Source organism: Pseudophryne corroboree, chromosome 6, assembly GCF_028390025.1.
Source record: "Pseudophryne corroboree isolate aPseCor3 chromosome 6, aPseCor3.hap2, whole genome shotgun sequence".
In the NCBI taxonomy this organism is placed as follows: domain Eukaryota; kingdom Metazoa; phylum Chordata; class Amphibia; order Anura; family Myobatrachidae; genus Pseudophryne; species Pseudophryne corroboree.
In genome coordinates this window covers 515,367,244-515,387,494 of record NC_086449.1, presented here as the reverse complement: position 1 = coordinate 515,387,494, position 20,251 = coordinate 515,367,244, and the positions used below count along the sequence as shown (strand labels likewise).

At 48.4% G+C, this 20,251-nt stretch overlaps 1 protein-coding gene across 2 annotated transcripts in view; it reads right to left on the bottom strand.

Annotated features, from left to right (window-relative positions):
* Positions 1-20,251, bottom strand: part of ZFC3H1 (zinc finger C3H1-type containing) — a 265,037-nt gene that overhangs the window by 70,769 nt on the left and 174,017 nt on the right. The window lies entirely within an intron of this gene.

Below are 20,251 nucleotides of genomic sequence, written 5' to 3'. Positions count from 1 at the left end.
CTGGGTGTGCACTGGCTCCTCCCTCTATGTCCCTCCTCCAGACCTCAGTTAGAGAAACTGTGTCCAGAGGATATGAACAGTACAAGGAAAGGATTTATGTAACCTAAGGGCGAGATTCATACCAGCCACACCAATCACACCGTATAACTTGTGATAAACTACCCAGTTAACAGTATGAACAAGTAACATAGCCTCGGTTCAAACACGATCAACTATAACATAACCCGTATGTAAGCAATAACTATATACAAGTCTTGCAGAAGAAGTCCGCACTTGGGACGGGCGCCCAGCATCCTCTACGGACTACGAGAAATAGATTTACCGGTAAGTAAAATCCTATTTTCTCTAACGTCCTAGAGGATGCTGGGGACTCCTTAAGGACCATGGGGATTATACCAAAGCTCCCAAACGGGTGGGAGAGTGCGGATGACTCTGCAGCACCGATTGAGCAAACATGAGGTCCTCCTCAGCCAGAGTATCAAACTTATAGAACTTTGCTAAGGTGTTTGACCCCGACCAAGTAGCAGCTCGGCACAGTTGTAGTGCCGAGACCCCTCGGGCAGCCGCCCAAGAAGAGCCCACCTTCCTAGTGGAATGGGCCTTAACCGATTTAGGCAATGGCAATCCTGCCGTAGAATGCGCCTGCTGAATCGTGTTACAGATCCTGCGAGCAATTGTCTGCTTTGAAGCAGGAGCGCCAACCTTGTTGGCCGCATACAGAACAAACAGAGCTTCAGTCTTCCTGATCCTAGCTGTTCTGGTCACGTAAATCTTCAAAGCCCTGACCACATCCAGGGACTCTGAGTCCTCCAAGTCCTGTGTAGCCACAGGCACGACAATAGGTTAGTTCATATGAAAAGATGAGACCACCTTGGGCAGAAATTGAGGACGAGTCCTCAACTCTGCCCTATCCACGTGAAAAATCAAGTATGGGCTTTTATATGATAAAGCCGCTAATTCCGAAAAACACCTTGCAGAAGCTAAGGCCAACAACATGACCACTTTCCAAGTGAGGTATTTCAACTCCACTGTTTTGAGTGGTTCAAACCAAGGTTACTTGAGGAAACTTAATACCACGTTAAGATCCCAAGGCGCCACCGATGGTACAAAAGGAGGCTGAATATGCAGCACTCCCTTCACAAAAGTCTGTACTTCGGGAAGAGAAGCCAATTCTCTTTGAAAGAAAATGGATAAGGCCGAAATTTGGACCTTTATGGACCCTAATTTTAGGCCCAAATTCACTCCCGTTTGAAGGAAGTGAAAGCAGACGGCCCAAATGGAACTCCTCCGTAGGAGCAGCTCTGGCCTCACACCAAGAAACATATTTTCGCCATATACGGTGATAATGTTTCGATGTCACATCCTTCCTAGCCTTGATCAGGGTAGGAATGACCTCCTCCGGAATCCCTTTTTCAGCTAGGATCCGGCGTTCAACCGCCATGCCGTCAAACGCAGCCGCGGTAAGTCTTGGAACAGACAGGGCCCCTGTTGCAGCAGGTCCTGCCTTAGAGGAAGAGGCCACGGATCTTCTGTGAGCAACTCTTGCAGATCCGGATACCAAGTCCTCCTTGGCCAATCTGGAACAATGAGAATTGTTCTGACCCTTCTTAGTCTTATTAATCTCAACACCTTGGGTATGAGAGGCAGAGGAGGAAACACATAGACCGATCTGAACACCCATGGTGTCACCAGAGCATCTACCGCCTGAGGGTCTCTTGACCTGGCGCAATACCTCTTTAGCTTTTTGTTGAGACGGGACGCCATCATGTCTATTTGAGGCAGTCCCCACCGATCCACGATCTGTGCAAAGACTTCTTGATGAAGTCCCCACTCTCCCGGATGCGGGTCGTGCCTGCTGAGGAAGTCCGCCTCCCGCCTCCCAGTTGTCCACCCCCGGGATGAACACTGCTGATAGTGCGCTTACATGGCCTTCCGCCCAGCGCAGAATCCTGGTCGCTTCTGCCATGGCCACTCTGCTCCTTGTGCCGCCTTGGCGGTTTACATGAGCCACTGCCGTGATATTGTCGGACTGAAACAGAACCGGTTTGTTCCGAAGCCATTCCTCCGCCTGGCGTAGGGCGTTGTAAATGGCCCTTAACTCCAGGACACTGATGTGGAGACAAGTCTCTAGGCTCGACCAGAGACCTTGGAAATTTATTCCCAGTGCGACAGCCCCCCCAACCTCGGAGGCTCGCGTCCGTGGTCACCAGGATCCAGTCATGAATGCCGAACCTGCGACCCTCTAGGAGGTGAGCACTGTGCAGCCACCACAGGAGAGATACCCTGGCCCTGGGACACAGGGTGATCCGTTTCTGCATATGTAGATGGCACCCAGACCATTTGTCCAATAGGTCCCATTGGAAAGTCCTCGCATGGAACCTGCCGAAGGGGATGGCCTCGTATGAAGCCACCATCTTCCCCAGAACCTTTGTGCAATGATGCACCAAAACCTTTTTTGGCTTTAAAAGGTTCCTGACCAGGGCTATGAGCTCCTGAGCCTTCCCCACCGGAAGAAAAACTCTTTTTTGGTCTGTGTCTAGAATCAGGCCCAAAAAGGTCAGACGCGTTGCAGGTACTAGCTGGGATTTCGGTAAATTGAGAATCCAGCCATGCTTCTGCAACGTCTGCACGGACAGACACACGCTGTCCAGCAACATCTCGGCTTTATAAGGTGATCGTCCAAGTACGGGATAATTGTGACTCCCTGCTTGCGCAGGAGCACCATCATTTCCGCCATTACCTTGGTGAAAATTCTCGGGGCCGTGGAAAGACCAAACGGCAACGTCTGAAATTGGTAGTGACAATCCTGTACCGCAAATCTCAGAAACGCCTGGTGAGGGGGAAAAATCGGAACATGAAGGTACGCATCCTTTATGTCCAGGGGCACCATCCAATCCCCTCCTTCCAGGCTGGCGATGACCATTCTGAGCGATTCCATTTTGAACTTGAACCTCTTCAAGTACAGGTTCAGGGATTTTAGATTTAAAATGAGTCTGACCGAACCGTCCAGTTTCAGTACCACAAACAGGGATGAATAATAACCCTCTCCTTGCTGGAGATGAGGAACCTTGATTATCACCTGTTGAATGTACAATTTGTGAATAGCCGCTAACACTAGCTCCCTCTCTGACGGGGAAGCCGGCAGAGCCGATTTGAAAAACCGGCAAGGGGGCATGTCTTCGAATTCCAGTCTGTATCCCTGGGAAACAATCTCTATTGCCCAGGGATCCACCTGTGATTGAACCCAGACGTGGCTGAAAAGACGAAGACGTGCCCCCACTTGATCTGACCCCCACCCCACCCGGAAAGCCCCAGCGTCATGCTGTGGACTTTGCGGAAGTAGGGGAGGACTTCTGCTCCTGGGAACTAGCTGAGTGCAGCTTTTTTCCCTTGCCTTTACCTCTGGCAACGAAGGACGATCCTCGTACCTTCTTGTTTTTATTGGAACCAAAGGACTGCATTTGATAATGTGGTACCTTCTTAGAATGCTGCGGGGGAACAGAAGGTAAAAAATTTGATTTACCGGCCGTAGCAGTAGAGACTAGGTCCGAGAGGCCTTCTCCAAACAACTCCTCCCCCGTGTAAGGCAATGACTCCATATGCCGCTTTGAGTCGGCGTCTCCCGTCCACTGTCGGGTCCACAAGAGCCGCCTAGCAGAAATAGACATAGCGTTTATTCTAGAGCTTAGTAAACAAATGTCTCTCTGAGCATCCCTCATATACAAGGCAGCATCTCTGATATGCTCCATGGTCATTAGAATGGTATCCCTATCTAAGGTGTCCATCTCCGTAGATAAGGAGTCTGCCCATGCCACGACAGCACTACAAACCCAGGCCGACGCCATGGCCGGCCTAACTATAGTTCCTGAATGTGTGTAAATGTGCTTCATGGTAATTTCCTGCTTGCGATCAGCAGCATCCTTGAGGGAAGCAGTATCCAGAGAAGGCAGTGCCACCTTCTTGGATAAGCGTGTCAGCGCCTTGTCTACTTTAGGCGCAGATTCCCATCGTATCCGATCCTTCTGTGGAAAAGGATACGCCATGAGAATCCTTTTGGGAACATGGAGTCTCCTATCCGGAGATTCCCAAACCTTTTCGCATAATTCGCTTAGCTCAAATGAGGACGGAAACGTGACCTCAGGCTTTTTCCCTTTATACATGTGAACCCTCGTGTCAGGGACAGGGGGTTCCTCCGTGATATGCAAAACCTCTTTTATGGCAATAATCATGTACCTAATACCTTTTGCCACCTCCGGCTGTAATTTTGCATCCTCATAGTCGACACTAGAGTCAGTATCTACCTGGGATATGGGGCGCTTTTGAGACCCTGAAGGTCCTGGCACCACAGGGACAGGCACGGACTGGCTACCTGACTGATCCCTAGCTTCAGCCTTGTCTAATCTTTTATGCAGGAGATTTACATTTGCATTCAAGACATTCAGCATATCCACCCAGTCCGGTGTCGGCGTTGCCGACGGCGACCTGACATTCAAGCACTCCCCCTCCACATTAAGCGAACCTTCCTCATCAAACATGTCGACACACCCGTACCGACACACTGCACACACCCAGGGAAACTTTTTCTGAAGACAGTATTCCCTGAAAGGCCCTTTGGAGAAACAGAGAGAGAGTATGCCAGCACACACCCCAGCGCAACAACCTGGAGACCAACACAGAATGCTTTTCCCAAGCAGCGCTGTATTATACTTTATTCCGCCAATTATGTGTGTCCCCCCCCTCTCTTTTTAAACTCCCTTCACCGTGTGTAAGCAGGGGAGAGTCCGGGGAGCTTCCTCTCAGCGTTCTGTGGAGAGAGAAATGGCGCTGGTGAGTGCTGAGGGAGAAGCCCCGCCCCCTCGGCGGCGGGCTACTGTCCCGCTCAAAATCGTGTAAAATGGCGGGGGCTCAATTATATACATGTACAGTGCCCAGCTGTACATGTATATACCTATTTGCCATCTAAGAGGTGTTATTGCTGCCCAGGGCGCCCCCCCCCCCTGTGCCCTGCACCCATACAGTGACCGGAGAGTGTGAGGTGATGTGGAGCAATGACGCACAGCTGCAGTGCTGTGCGTTACCTCTGTGAAGCTGAAGGCTTCTGCCGCCTGAGACGTCTTCTTGCTTCTGTTCTTCTGGCTCTGTGAGAACGGCGGCGTGGCTCCGGGGGTGGACGCCCAGGACGAACCTGTGTTCACCCCCTCTGAAGCTAATGGTGTCCAGTAGCCGAGGAAGCAGATCCTATCAGTTAAGTAGGTCTGCCCCTCTCTCCTCAGTCCCTCGATGCAGGGAGCCTGTTGCCAGCAGTGCTCCCTGTGAAAAAGTAAAAATCCAAACAAAAATGCTTTCTGTATTAAAGAACTCAAGAGAGCTCCCTCCAGTGCGCCCTTCATCCTCTGGGCACAGTGTAAAACTGAGGTCTAGAGGAGGGACATAGAGGGAGGAGCCAGTGCACACACAGAATCCAAAGCTTTCTTAAAGTGCCCTATCTCCTACGGAGCCCGTCTATTCCCCATGGTCCTTACGGAGTCCCCAGCATCCTCTAGGAAGTTAGAGAAATAAAGAAGAACTATTGCCTGATTAAGGTGAAAAATGGACACGACCCTAGGATGGATGATGGCAACACGCACGGCCGACCTGTCATTGTGGAGATCAATAAAGGAGACCTACAGTACAGGGACAACAATTCTAAAACTCATCTAGCTTAGTAAATGGCAAGAAGAAAGGATATATTCCAGGTTACAAACTTTAACTAAATGGTCACCAGGTATACTAATGGAGGGAGCAGAAAAGCCAATAGATAAGATCTCATGGTGCCATGACTAGAGGGACATATGGAAAAATTACAAGACAAATAAGAACCAACTTCTTGTCTAAGTAGCTCAACAGCACCTAAACCTGCAGCATTTAGGGAACAAATGCAAAAGTTACTATACAGTCTAAAGAAGAAAGGAATCAGGAAAGCCTAAAAGGAGAGGAACATCCTGCACCAAACATACACAGATAGGTGTGGCATCATATTCAAAAAGACTTGAGGCTGTAATTGCTGACATAAGTGCATCAACAAAGTATTGAGCAAAGGCTGTGATTACTTACAGTATGTACATGTGATTTCTTAGTTTTTATATTTTTAATACATTTGCAAACTTCTCAAAAAAACTTTTTTCACGTTGTCATTATGGGGTATTGTGTGTAGAATTTTGAGGGAAGAAATTAATTTATTCCATTCTGGAATAAGGCTGTAACATAACATGTGGAAAAAGTGAAGCACTGTGAATACTTTCCGGATGCACTGTAAGTCAGAACTCTGGTCCTCTAGAACCCACAACAGGTCTTGTTTTTAGGATTTCTTTAATTATGCATACATCACTGAATCTATTTAATTGGGTCAGTAATCAACCCACCTGTTTAAACAGAAATAACAAAGATACAATCTGATGGCAGTAGTTGTTGACTAGAGTTCAAAAATCTTGACTTACACCCCTATGGTAGTTTCAAGAAGAAACTGGCTTTGTAGCTTTCTACATAATTTTTGGACAATCTCTCAACTTAAAGCCACATTCTTCATGCCAGCCAATGGAGGTCCTGTTGTAGAAATGTATCCTGTGACAGAAATTCATTGTGCAGAGGAAGCAGCCAAAATGGTGACATCTTTTAACAACGTTGGTGTACCAGGCCCCCTTTGGCCAATCTGGGGACACAAGATGACTGAGATGACAGGAATTACCCTTTGGACCTTTTTGAGAACACAATGGAAGCATTGAAATTGAGGTGAAGAGTAATCACTAGGGGTAGTAAACATCTCTGGTCATAGAGCTGAAAATATGCACCTTGGTGCTGTGCTGGGAAGGCATCAGTTCACTTTTCAAACAGCTCTGCACCAGCAAAGAACGGAGTGGTTGCTAAAAAAATAAGATTTTACTCACCGGTAAATCTATTTCTCGTAGTCCGTAGTGGATGCTGGGAACTCCGTAAGGACCATGGGGAATAGACGGGCTCCGCAGGAGACTGGGCACTCTAAAAGAAAGATTAGGTACTATCTGGTGTGCACTGGCTCCTCCCACTATGACCCTCCTCCAGACCTCAGTTAGGATACTGTGCCCGGAAGAGCTGACATAATAAGGAAGGATTTTGAATCCCGGGTAAGACTCATACCAGCCACACCAATCACACTGTATAACTCGTGATACTACACCCAGTTAACAGTATGAAATATAACTGAGCCTCTCAACAGATGGCTCAACAATAACCCTTAGTTAGGCAATAACTACATACAAGCATTGCAGACAATCCGCACTTGGGATGGGCGCCCAGCATCCACTACGGACTACGAGAAATAGATTTACCGGTGAGTAAAATCTTATTTTCTGACGTCCTAGTGGATGCTGGGAACTCCGTAAAGGACCATGGGGATTATACCAAAGCTCACAAACGGGCGGGAGAGTGCGGATGACTCTGCAGCACCGAATGAGAGAACTCAAGGTCCTCCTCAGCCAGGGTATCAATTTTGTAGAATTTAGCAAACGTGTTTGCCCCTGACCAAGTTGCAGCTCGGCAAAATTGTAAAGCCAAGACCCCTCGGGCAGCCGCCCAAGATGAGCCCACTTTCCTCGTGGAATGGGCTTTTACTGATTTAGGATGCGGCAATCCAGTCGCAGAATGCTCCAGCTGAATTGTGCTACAAATTCAGCGAGCAATAGTCTGCTTAGAAGCAGGAGCACCTATTTTGTTGGGTGCCTACAGGATAAAAAGCGAGTCAGTTTTCCTGACTCCAGCCGTCCTGGAAATATAAATTTTTAAGGCCCTGACTACGTCCAGTAACTTGGAATCTTCCAAGTCCCTAGTAGCCGCAGGCACTACAATAGGTTGGTTCAAGTGAAAAGCTGATACCACCTTAGGGAGAAACTGGGGACGAGTCCTCAATTCTGCCCTATCCATATGGAAAATCAGATAAGGGCTTTTACATTACAAAACCGCCAATTCTGACACACGCCTGGCCGAAGCCAAGGCCAATAACATGACCACTTTCCACGTGAGATATTTCAAATCCACAGTTTTAAGTGGCTCAAACCAATGTGATTTTAAGAAACTCAACACCACGTTGAGATCCCAAGGTGCCACAGGAGGCACAAAAGGGGGCTGAATATGTAGCACTCCCTTTACAAATGTCTGAACTCCAGGCAGTGAAGCCAGTTCTTTCTGGAAGAAAATCGACAGAGCCGAAATCTGGACCTTAATGGAACCCAATTTTAGGCCCATAGTCACCCCTGACTGTAGGAAGTGCAGAAAACGACCCAGCTGAAATTCCTCTGTTGGGGCCTTCCTGGCCTCACACCACGCAACATATTTTCGCCAAATACGGTTATAATGGTTTGCGGTTACTTCTTTCCTGGCTTTTATCAGCGTAGGAATGACTTCTTCCGGAATGCCCTTTTCCTTTAGGATCCGGAATTCAACCGCCATGCCGTCAAACGCAGCCACGGTAAGTCTTGGAACAGACAGGGCCCCTGCTGTAGCAGATCCTGTCTGAGCGGTAGAGGCCATGGGTCCTCTGATAACATTTCTTGAAGTTCTGGGTACCAAGCTCTTCTTGGCCCATCCGGAACCACGAGTATCGTTCTTACTCCTCGTTTTCTTATTATTCTCAGTACCTTTGGTATGAGAGGCAGAGGAGGGAATACATAAACCGACTGGTACACCCACGGTGTCACAAGAGCGTCCACAGCTATTGCCTGAGGGTCCCTTGACCTGGCGCAATATCTAGTTTTTTGTTTAGGCGGGACGCCATCATGTCCACCTGTGGCCTTTCCCAACGGTTTACCAACAGTTGGAAGACTTCTGGATGAAGTCCCCACTCTCCCGGGTGTAGGTCGTGTCTGCTGAGAAAGTCTGCTTCCCAGTTGTCCACTCCCGGAATGAACACTGCTGACAGTGCTAAGACGTGATTTTCCGCCCATCGAAGAATCCTTGTGGCTTCTGCCATCGCCATCCTGCTTCTTGTGCCGCCCTGTCGGTTTACATGGGCGACTGCCGTGATATTGTCTGATTGGATCAGTACCGGCTGGTTTTGAAGCAGAGGCCTTGCCAGACTTAGGGCATTGTAAATGGCCCTCAGTTCCAGAATATTTATGTGTAGGGACGACTCCTGACTTGACCAAAGTCCTTGGAAATTTCTTCCCTGTGTGAATGCTCCCCAGCCTCGAAGGCTGGCATCCGTGGTTACCAGGACCCAGTCCTGTATGCCGAATCTGCGGCCCTCTTGAAGATGAGCACTCTGCAGCCACCACAGTAGAGATACCCTGGTCCTTGGAGACAGGGTTATCAGCCGATGCAACTGAAGATGCGATCCCGACCACTTGTCCAAGAGGTCCCACTGAAAGGTTCTTGCATGGAACCTGCCGAATGGAATTTTGCTTCGTAAGAAGCTACCATTTTTCCCAGGACTCGTGTGCAGTGATGCACCGATACCTGTTTTGGTTTCAGGAGGTCTCTGACTAGAGATGACAGCTCCTTGGCTTTCTCTTGCAGGAGAAACACTTTTTTCTGTTCTGTGTCCAGAACCATCCCCAGGAACAGTAGGCGTGTGGTAGGAACCAGCTGTGACTTTGGAATGTATAGAATCCATCCGTGCTGTTGTAGCACTTCCCGAGATAGTGCTACTCCGACCAACAACTGCTCCTTGGACCTCGCCTTTATAAGGAGATCGTCCAAGTACGGGATAATTAAAACTCCCTTTTTTCGAAGGAGTATCATCATTTCTGCCATTACCTTGGTAAAGACCCTCGGTGCCGTGGACAGTCCAAACGGCAGTGTTTGGAATTGGTAATGGCAATCCTGTACCACAAATCTGAGGTACTCCTGGTGAGGATGGTAAATGGGGACATGTAGGTAAGCATCCTTGATGTCCAGGGATACCATGTAATCCCCCTCCTCCAGGCTTGCAATAACCGCTCTGAGCGATTCCATCTTGAACTTGAATTTTTTTATGTATGTGTTCAAGGATTTCAAATTTAAAGTGGGTCTCACCGAACCGTCCGGTTTCGGTACCACAAACAGTGTGGAATAGTAACCCCGTCCTTGTTGAAGTAGGGGCACCTTGACTATCACCTGCTGGGAATACAGCTTGTGAATTGCCTCTAGCACAGCCTCCCTGCCTGAGGGAGTTGTCTGCAAGGCAGATTTGAGGAAACGGCGGGGGGGAGACGCCTCGAATTCCAGCTTGTACCCCTGAGATACTACTTGAAGGATCCAGGAATCCACCTGTGAGCGAGCCCACTGATTGCTGAAATTTTTGAGGCGGCCCCCCACCGTACCTGGCTACGCCTGTGGAGCCCCCGCGTCATGCGGTGGACTCAGAGGAGCGGGGGAAGAATTTTGATTCTGGGAACTGGCTGACTGGTGCAGCTTTTTCCCTCTTCCCTCGTCTCTGTGCAGAAAGGAAGCGCCTTTGACCCGCTTGCTTTTCTGAAGCCGAAAGGACTGTACCTGATAATACAGTGCTTTCTTAGGCTGTGAGGAAACCTGAGGTAAAAAATTTTCTTCCCAGCTGTTGCTGTGGATACGAGGTCCCAGAGACCATCCCCAAACAATTCCTCACCCTTATAAGGCTCTATGTGCCTTTTAAAGTCAGCATCACCTGTCCAGTGTCGGGTCTCTAATACCCTCCTGACAGAATGGACATTGCATTAATTCTGGATGCCAGCCGGCAAAATATCCCTCTGTGCATCCCTCATATATAAGACGACGCCTTATGTTCGCAAAATAGTATCCCTGTTTGACAGGGTACCAGACCACGCTGCAGCAGCACTATCTGCAGGTCTCAGTCTAGTACCTGAGTGTGTAAATACAGACTTCAGGATAGCCTCCTGCTTTTTATCAGCAGGTACCTTCAAAGTGGCCGTATCCTAAGACGGCAGTGCCACCTTTTTTGACAAACGTGTGAGCGCCTTATCCACCCTAGGGGATATCTCCCAGCGTAACTTATCCTCTGGCGGGAAAGGGTACGCCATCAGTAACTTTTTAGAAATTACCAGTTTCTTATCGGGGGAACCCACGCTTTTTCACACTTCATTCACTCATTTGATGGGGGAACAAAACACTGCCTGCTTTTTCTCCCCAAACATAAAACCCTTTTTTTTTAGTGGTACTTGGGTTAATGTCAGAAATGTGTAACACATTTTTTATTGCCGGGATCATGTAACGGATGTTCCTAGTGGATTGTGTATATGTCTCAACCTCGTCGACACTGGAGTCAGACTCCGTGTCGACATCTGTGTCTGCCATCTGAGGGAGCGGGCGTTTTTGAGCCCCTGATGGCCTTTGAGACGCCTGGGCAGGCGCGGGCTGAGAAGCCGGCTGTCCCATAGCTGTTACGTCATCCAGCCTTTTATGTAAGGAGTTGACACTGTCGGTTTATACCTTCCACCTATCCATCCACTCTGGTGTCGGCCCCACAGGGGGCGACATCACATTTATCGGCATCTGCTCTGCCATCACATAAGCCTCCTCATCAAACGTGTCGACACAGCCGTACCGACACACCGCACACACACACAGGGAATGCTCTGACTGAGGACAGGACCCCACACAGCCCTTTGGGGAGACAGAGAGAGAGTATGCCAGCACACACCAGAGCGCTATATAATTTTGGGATTAACACTATATTGAGTGAATTTTTCCCAATAGCTGCTTGTATATACAATATTGCGCCTAAATTTTGTGCCCCCCCTCTCTTTTTAACCCTTTGAGCCTGAAAACTACAGGGGAGAGCCTGGGGAGCTGTCTTCCAGCTGCACTGTGAAGAGAAAATGGCGCCAGTGTGCTGAGGGAGAAGCCCCACCCCTTTTCCAACTGACTTTCTCCCGCTTTTTCTGGAATACTGGCAGGGGTAATTTTACATCTATATAGCCTCTAGGACTATATATGATGTAGATTTGCCAGCCAAGGTGTCATATTTCTTTATCATCCACTAGGGGTCACTGGAGTACTCTTGGGATATGGACGGGCTTCCGTAGGAACAGCACTGAATATTTAAATTTAGAACACTCCACCCCTCCATATCCCAGTGTTTTTTCTGTGCTCGAAGTAGTAACAGCTCTGTGGCTGAGTCACAATTACTTTGAATTTTTATTTTTATATTTTTCTATTCTATACATCCCTTTTCCCCTTCCAAAAGGCAGGGTCAGGGATAGTGCAGCTGCTGATAGCAGCAGGGGCGTGTCGGGCCTCTCTGAAAGAGCTCCCTCACAGCCACACACACACATCCTGCAGGCTGGCCGGCGCTTACTGAGAAGACCCGTCGGAGCCTCATCACAGAACAGCAAAGTCCAGGTATGTGAGGGGAGAACGGGGCGGTCAGCTTCCGCTGCCGCCCGAGGTGTGGGGAAAGTGCTGGGTTCTTTCGGCTGACTGACGCCGCCGCAGCTGCTCCGGCCGCCGGGTATCATAGCCGCCCGCTGATCCGGCCGCCGGGTCTCATAACGCGCTGCTCCGGCCGCTGCTTCTTACAGCCCCACCTGCTCCGGCCCCGCGTCTCGGATCACCACTGGTCCGCCCGCCGCTTCTCCCGCTGCTCCGGCCGCCGCTTGTACAAACTCAGCTGCTGCCGGTAATCATAGCGCTAACACGCGCTCCCAGACTTCCAGGTCCCGGCGCAGGGGTGCCCGCTGCCCGGCCCGCAATGGAGCAGATGCGAGGGGGGGGGGGGGGAAGAGAAGGGACAGCAGCAACATCAGGCTGTTGATAGTATGGCACACATTTTATATAGATATATAATGATGTTTATACTGGCAGGGAGGCTGTTTATAAGATCAGTATGAAACTTCACTGTGATTATATGTATAAGCATGGCAGCCATTTTAACATGCTTCCTGTGTCTTCCTGCTGTGATTCCAGAACGTTCCAGTACTACATCTCTACTCCACCGGAGGCGCAGGGGTGTTAGTGGGAATTTGGGATCACATTTCATAGTACTGGCCACGTGTACTGCACTTGGCCAGATATATATACAGAGACCCCTTACTACTATTTTACTGAGTCGTGCAAGTGTCTGTTTTTTGTGTATTGTATTGTCTGTCGCCATAATGAGTAAGGCACCAGCAAAAACTAAAAAGCATAATTGCAAAGTCTGTAGCAGTGTGTTACCGGATGGATCTACCACATGTACAGTATGTTTTGTGGATTCGGTTCAGAATACCATTTCTGCTCCAGTTTTACAACCAATGTCCTCACCGGACCCTCCGTGGGGTATGTTCGTAAATGTACTGGATAGGTTACAATCAGAATTGACCGCCGCTCGTCAGGAGCGGGAAACGGCAAGATCTGAGTCTAGGGTGAGACCGCCAGAACTACCGGAGGCGTCTCAGCCTTGCGTAAGGTCCAAATCCATTTTGGGTAAACGGGATAAATTTCATATGTCTTATGATTTTCCAGTTTCTGCTATGTTGCATTCTGACGATTCCATGCCAGACCTCACGGAACAAGATGAGGGTGAGGAGGGCGAAGTGGAGTCAGATGGCGAGGATTTTAACAGTTCCGGCATTGATGATCTCATCAGAGCGGTACGTCAGTCTCTGAAGTTTACTGAAACTGAGGAGCCTCTCACAAATGATCAGGTCGTATTTACTAAACGACAAAAAACTCCAATAAGTTTTCCTGTGTCGGAATCTCTTAATTAGATGTTAGTAGAAACACGACAGAATCCAGATAAACGGTTTTCTATACCTCGCAGATTTAAGTCTAGTTACCCGTTTCCAGACTCGGTAACGTGTACATGGGAGAATCCACCAATAGTTGATTCTTCAGTGTCCAAGCTTACCAAGAAATTAACCATACCAGTGCCAGCAGCTACTACGCTTAAAGATCCTTCAGATCGCAAGATAGAAACTATGCTAAAATCCATGTATGTAGCAGCAGGTGTGATGCTGAGACCTGGATTGGTTGGCATTTGGGTCACTAAGGCGCTCATAATATGGCTTACAGAACTCAAATCTGCTTTACAGGACGAAAACCTGATACTTCTTGTAAATCAAATGAGTGAAGCTGTAGAGTATCTCTGTACAGCGTCTACTGACGTCTGTCAGCTCACTTCTCGTATTTCATCGTCGCTAGTTACGGCACGAAGAGCACTCTGGCTGCGTGCTTATCATGCGGAGGCAGAGGTCAAACGAGGTATAGAGGCGTTGCCTTACGATGGCAAGAAGCTGTTTGGTCCTGAATTGGACGCATGGATTGCTGAGGCTACGGGAGGTAAGTCTGTTTTCTTACCATTGCCTCCACCGGTATCAAGGAGGAGGTACGCTGGACCTTCGTTCAAATCCTTTAGACCTCAGTCCTTTCGAGGACGTGGCAGAGGAACAGCCACGCCTGCTAGACGTGGTCGCGGACGTGGTTTCCAACAAACCAACACAACTCGCCAGGACGCTAAGGTTACCGACAAGCCAGTGGCATGACGGGCTACCAGCCCATCTCGGTTCTCCGATTGTGGGAGCACGCCTTCAGACGTTCCATTTGGCGTGGTTCCACACATCCGCGGATGGGTGGATCCGCAATTTAGTGTTAAAAGGTTACAAAATAGAGTTCGACTGTCTTCCGCCTCTGCGGTTTTTCAAGACAGGATTGCCTCTGTCGGACGACAAGAGGACGGTTCTGCAAATTGCCATTCAGTCCCTACTGGATTCAGCAGTTTTGATTCCGGTCTCTGTACACCAACAGGGTCAGGGTTTCTATTCAAGTCTGTTTGTAGTACCGAAGCCGGATGGCTCAGTCAGACCAATATTGAACTTAAAGGGTCTCAATCAGTACGTAACTTACTACAGATTCAAAATGGAGTCTCTGCGTTCGGTGATTGCGGGTTTAGAGCCAAAGGAATTTATAATTGCGCTAGATCTCAAGGATGCGTACTTACACATTCCAATTTGGCAGCCTCATCAGAGATTCTTACGGTTTGCAATACGCCAGAACCATTACCAGTTTCAGGCTCTACCGTTTGGCCTGTCATCAGCGCCTCGGGTATTCACCAAAGTGATGTCTGTGATGATAGCTCATCTCAGATCCCTGGGAGTGACAATAGCTCCGTATTTAGACGATTTGCTCATCAAAGCTCCGTCTCAACAGATACTTCTCCAACATGCGCTGCTAACATACGATGTACTGGTTCACCACGGTTGGATTGTCAACTTCAAGAAATCACATCTAATTCCGTCTCAACGCCTTCAATTCCTAGGTATGATTCTCGATACGGTCAATCAAAGAATTTACCTACCACAGCAGAAAGTACAAATTCTACGCCATCTAGTACAATTAGTGCTCAAGCCACGCACAGTGTCGGTACACTTGTGCATTCGCCTCTTAGGCACAATGGTGGCAGCTTTCGAAGCGCTTCAGTTCGGAAGATTTCACTCGCGTCCATTTCAACTGAATGTGCTCGCCCAGTGGTCGGGCTCGCATCTGCAGATTCACCACAGGGTGAGGTTGTCGCCAAGGGCAAGAGTATCTCTGCTCTGGTGGCTCAAGGAACACAATTTAACCGCAGGAAGACGGTTCGGAGGCTGGAATTGGATAATTCTAACTACGGACGCCAGTCTCAGAGGTTGGGGAGCGGTAATTCAAAATTGTCAGCTCCAGGGTCTCTGGGCGGGTCACGAAAAATTGCTGTCTATAAATGTCCTGGAACTCCGCGCAATTTACAATGCGCTACGACAAGCAGTGCACATGCTTCGCTCTCAGCCTGTCCAAGTGCAGTCAGACAATGCGACGGCGGTCGCATACATCAACAAACAAGGAGGAACGAGAAGCCGCATGGCAATGCGGGAAGTAGCTCGTATCCTTAATTGGGCGGAATGCCACCAGGTGATGTTGTCGGCCGTGTTCATTCCGGGAGTGGACAACTGGGAAGCGGATTATCTCAGTCGTCGGGATTTTCATCCAGGCGAATGGGCATTAAATCCAGAAGTGTTTCACATGTTGGTTCAGAGATGGGGTTATCCTCAGGTGGACCTGATGGCGTCTCGACACAATCACCAAACGTTCCAGTATGTGTCCAGAACAAGAGATCCAAAGGCAGTGGCGGTGGATGCTCTCACTGTCGCGTGGCCGTACAGTCTTGTGTATCTGTTTCCACCGTTTCCGTTGCTCCCTCTGGTGCTAAAACGGATCAAAAGAGAGTCTGTCACAGTCATACTAGTGGCGCCTCATTGGCCTCGGAGAGCTTGGTTCTCGAATCTCCGAGGACTACTCGCAGACGATCCTTGGCCGCTCCCACTACGTCCAGACCTGTTACAACAGGGTCCGTTCCTTTACCCCGATTTAGCGCGGCTGCGTTTGACGGGGTGGCTGTTGAGACCGCCCTCTTAAGAAGAGAGGGCATTCCAGATTCGGTTATACCAACCATGTTACGAGCTAGGAAGCCGGTTACGGCAGCTCATTATTACAGAATATGGCGTGCCTATATAGGTTGGTGTGAAGCTCGGAAGTTTCCGACATCATCTTTCAAGTTATCCCGCCTTTTGTTGTTTCTACAAACAGGGTTAGATGGAGGACTGCGTTTATCTACACTAAAGGTGCAGGTATCTGCTTTGTCAATTTACTTTCAAAGACGATTGGCTCTATTGCCGTCTATACGCACTTTTCTCCAAGGTATCCTCAGAGTACAGCCTCCATTCATTCCACCTACAGCGCCATGGGACTTGAATCTGGTTTTAGAGTTCTTACAGTCTTCATATTTTGAACCCTTACAGCAAGTGGATATAAAGTTTCTCACTTGGAAAACAATTTTTCTTCTAGCCTTAGCTTCGGCAAGGCGTGTTTCGGATTTGGGTGCCTGGTCATGCAAGTCACCGTATTTGGTGTTTCATGATGACAGAGCGGAACTTCGGACGAATCCCGCTTTCTTACCAAAGGTAGTGTCATCTTTTCACATCAATCAACCAATAGTAGTTCCTGTGTTGACGGCACATTCTGGAACTCTGGATGTGGTACGCGCATTACGCATTTATGTATCCCGAACGTCTTCAGTTCGTAAGACGGATACGTTGTTTGTTCTCTATGATGCTGCCAAGATGGGTTGGCCAGCGTCTAATCAAACCTTATCCAGATGGATAAAACTGACCATACGTCAGGCTTACCTTCATGCTAGGTTACAACCGCCTACATCAGTAACCGCTCATTCCACACGTTCTGTGGGAACTTCATGGCCAGCTGGTCGAGGAGCTTCTACGACGCAGCTTTGCCGTGCGGCTACATGGTCTTCAGTGCACACGTTTGTGCGCTTTTACAAGTTTGATACGTTTGCGGCATCAGCATCTAGCTTTGGCCGACTAGTGTTACAAGTGCCAAACAGCTCTCCCGCCCACGGGGGAAGCTTTGGTACGTCCCAGTACTCCAGTGACCCCTAGTGGATGATAAAGAAAATAGGATTTTGGTACTTACCAGGTAAATCCTTTTCTTTGAATCCATAGGGGGCAGTGGACGCCCACCCAGAGCAGTTTTACCTAGTTGTGGTGAGTTCTGAGGATCTTATGGTAACACACTTTCACCGACTGGTTCAAATTACAAGTGCTGGTTAGGGTGTCAACTGTTTAGTTGTCAGTAACGTTATGTGTCAACTTCGTTATTGTCCGTTATGTTATATGTAATACTCCAAACCTCTCTATAGTTCCTGTTCGGCTCAGTAAAAAACACTGTGGTACTCGGGGATATGGAGGGGTGGAGTGTTCTAAATTTAAATATTCAGTGCTGTTCCTACGGAAGCCCGTCCATATTCAAAGAGTACTCCAGTGCCCCCTATGGATTCAAAGAAAAGGATTTACCTGGTAAGTACCAAAATCCTATTATTTCCCTCAGGGCACCCCCCCCCAGCGCCCTGCACCCTCAGTGACCGGAGTGTGAAGTGTGCATGAGGAGCAATGGCGCACATCTGCAGTGCTGTGCGCTACCTTGGTGAAGACCGAAGTCTTCTGCCACCGATTTTCCGGACCTCTTCTTGCTTCTGGCTCTGTAAGGGGGACGGCGGCGCGGCTCCGGGAACGAACACCAAGGCCAGTTCCATGCGGTCGATCCCTCTGGAGCTAATGGTGTCCAGTAGCCCAAGAAGCCCAAGCTAGCTGCAAGCAGGTAGGTTCGCTTCTTCTCCCCTTAGTCCCTCGATGCAGTGAGCCTGTTGCCAGCAGGTCTCACTGTAAAATAAAAAACCTAAAATAAACTTTATTTCTAGGAGCTCAGGAGAGCCCCTAGTGTGCATCCAGCTCGGCCGGGCACAGAAATCTAACTGAGGTCTGGAGGAGGGTCATAGTGGGAGGAGCCAGTGCACACCAGATAGTACCTAATCTTTCTTTTAGAGTGCCCAGTCTCCTGCGGAGCCTGTCTATTCCCCATGGTCCTTACGGAGTTCCCAGCATCCACTAGGACGTCAGAGAAAAAAAATATATATACACCTCCCAATCCTTTGTAGCCAGAATGTCCGTGCTGCCATTACACCTGTGCATTTCAGAATCTGGAAGTAGTTTCTCATTGCTAGGGAACTCTTCAAAGCCCTACTAATGATCTAAATAAGCCAAGGCCATGATTGGATACAGACAGGTCTACCCTGCAGTAGAGTGGGCTCCTGTATAGAACAGTTCTGAGCTCCAGAACATTGATTTGGGTGATGGCAGGGATCTTTGCCACATGTGTGGACCACAAATCCTGTAACCAAAGTTCAAGGTCTCCCTTCGCAATCCCTGATGAATCGGTTCCGCTGTTACAATGGTCCAATCTAAAAAAAGGAAGAAGGGTCGCCTAAAGTCAGGTTTCATCATCAAGCACCACCTAGCAAATACACTTGTGTGCCATGACAGTGTGATAGAGTGATCAACCAGCGAATGGACCTCAACCACTTTCTCAAACATCTAACTGGTGCCTCAGAGACTGAATCCTGGTGCACTGAATCACTTCAAATAAGAAGACCTATCAAGTACATGCAGAAAGGAACAGATCGACTCCGAAAATCCAGATCCATTCTACCTAACACCTGGAGGGTCCGGATCTTGATGCCAGATGGTATGCCCTCTGCACTCTGGTATATATGATCGGACTCTTAATCCTCTGTCTGGGTACAAGGTTAGATTATGCGAATTCAGAATCTACACATGCAACTCCAAAACCTAAGCAATCCTGTGCAGGTAAGACAGCAGGAAGGTATTTAAAAATAGACGATTGTCCAACCCAGATAAGGGATGATTGGAACACCTCGAAATCTCAGCAAAGCAGCCATGAGAAATATGAACTTTGTGAAGACCTGTGGCACAGACTGTAGGAAAGAGCATGGAATTGGAAAAGATTCACTGTAAATATGGTAGGCGGTAGGTAGTGGTCTTCTTTCCAGAACAGACTATTAAAGTACTATCCCTGACATGCATAGATGCAAAAACTTTGTTGGACTCTACTCCATCTTTACCTTGGCAATAAAAGGAATTCAGGTTTTTAATTGGCCAAAATGGGTTGTCCAAGTTCTCCTTGCTGACCAGATAAACAAATCCAGTGGAAGTAAGGTAAGCAGTTGCTCTTTCTTTAACCTACAGGTCTGAAGGAGCAGATTGTGCCACCTGTGCAGAACAGGAGATGGTCCTCCCACCACAGGAAGTCTGTCAATCCATGCATTTAGCTGTCCAAGCCTGTCTTACCCACCAAATAAAGGTATTCATAAAAAATGTAGCAAAGTAAAAAAAATAAAAAAATAAAATACTTTGCGCCTCAAGCTTCCTGGCAGCAGGAGCCCTCTGAGGAGAATCTTACAGGAGAAATGCTTCAGCCCAGGACCAGAATACTATTTTTCGTCACATCTACAACACCATCTGTGTAGCCTGTCAGCTGCAGCTCTTTTTGGGTGGCTTCAGGCTGAACGTAAATTTTCTTAGGATGCAGGAGTTTTCCCATCCCCCAGGCCCAGAGAAAAGGAAGACAAAGGGCCATAGGGACTAGTCCCCACTGGCACCCTTGCCCTTAGTGACATATGAACTAGGGATTATTTTTTTTACCTGGTCAATCTCCAATGTGATAATGGGAGTAAATGGACCAATCTGCAGATTCAGCAGAATATTTTAAAAATTAGGTCCCTATTGCTACAGAAAAAGGTAACTTTTGGTAATAGTCACCATAACATAACAGAGAACACCAGCCTTGCGCCAAGTGATCCATAACTAGCAAGATGAAGGTTAAAATCTACAGACTACACAGATTGAAGTACACATATAGTTTACACCAACGTATATGTACCTTG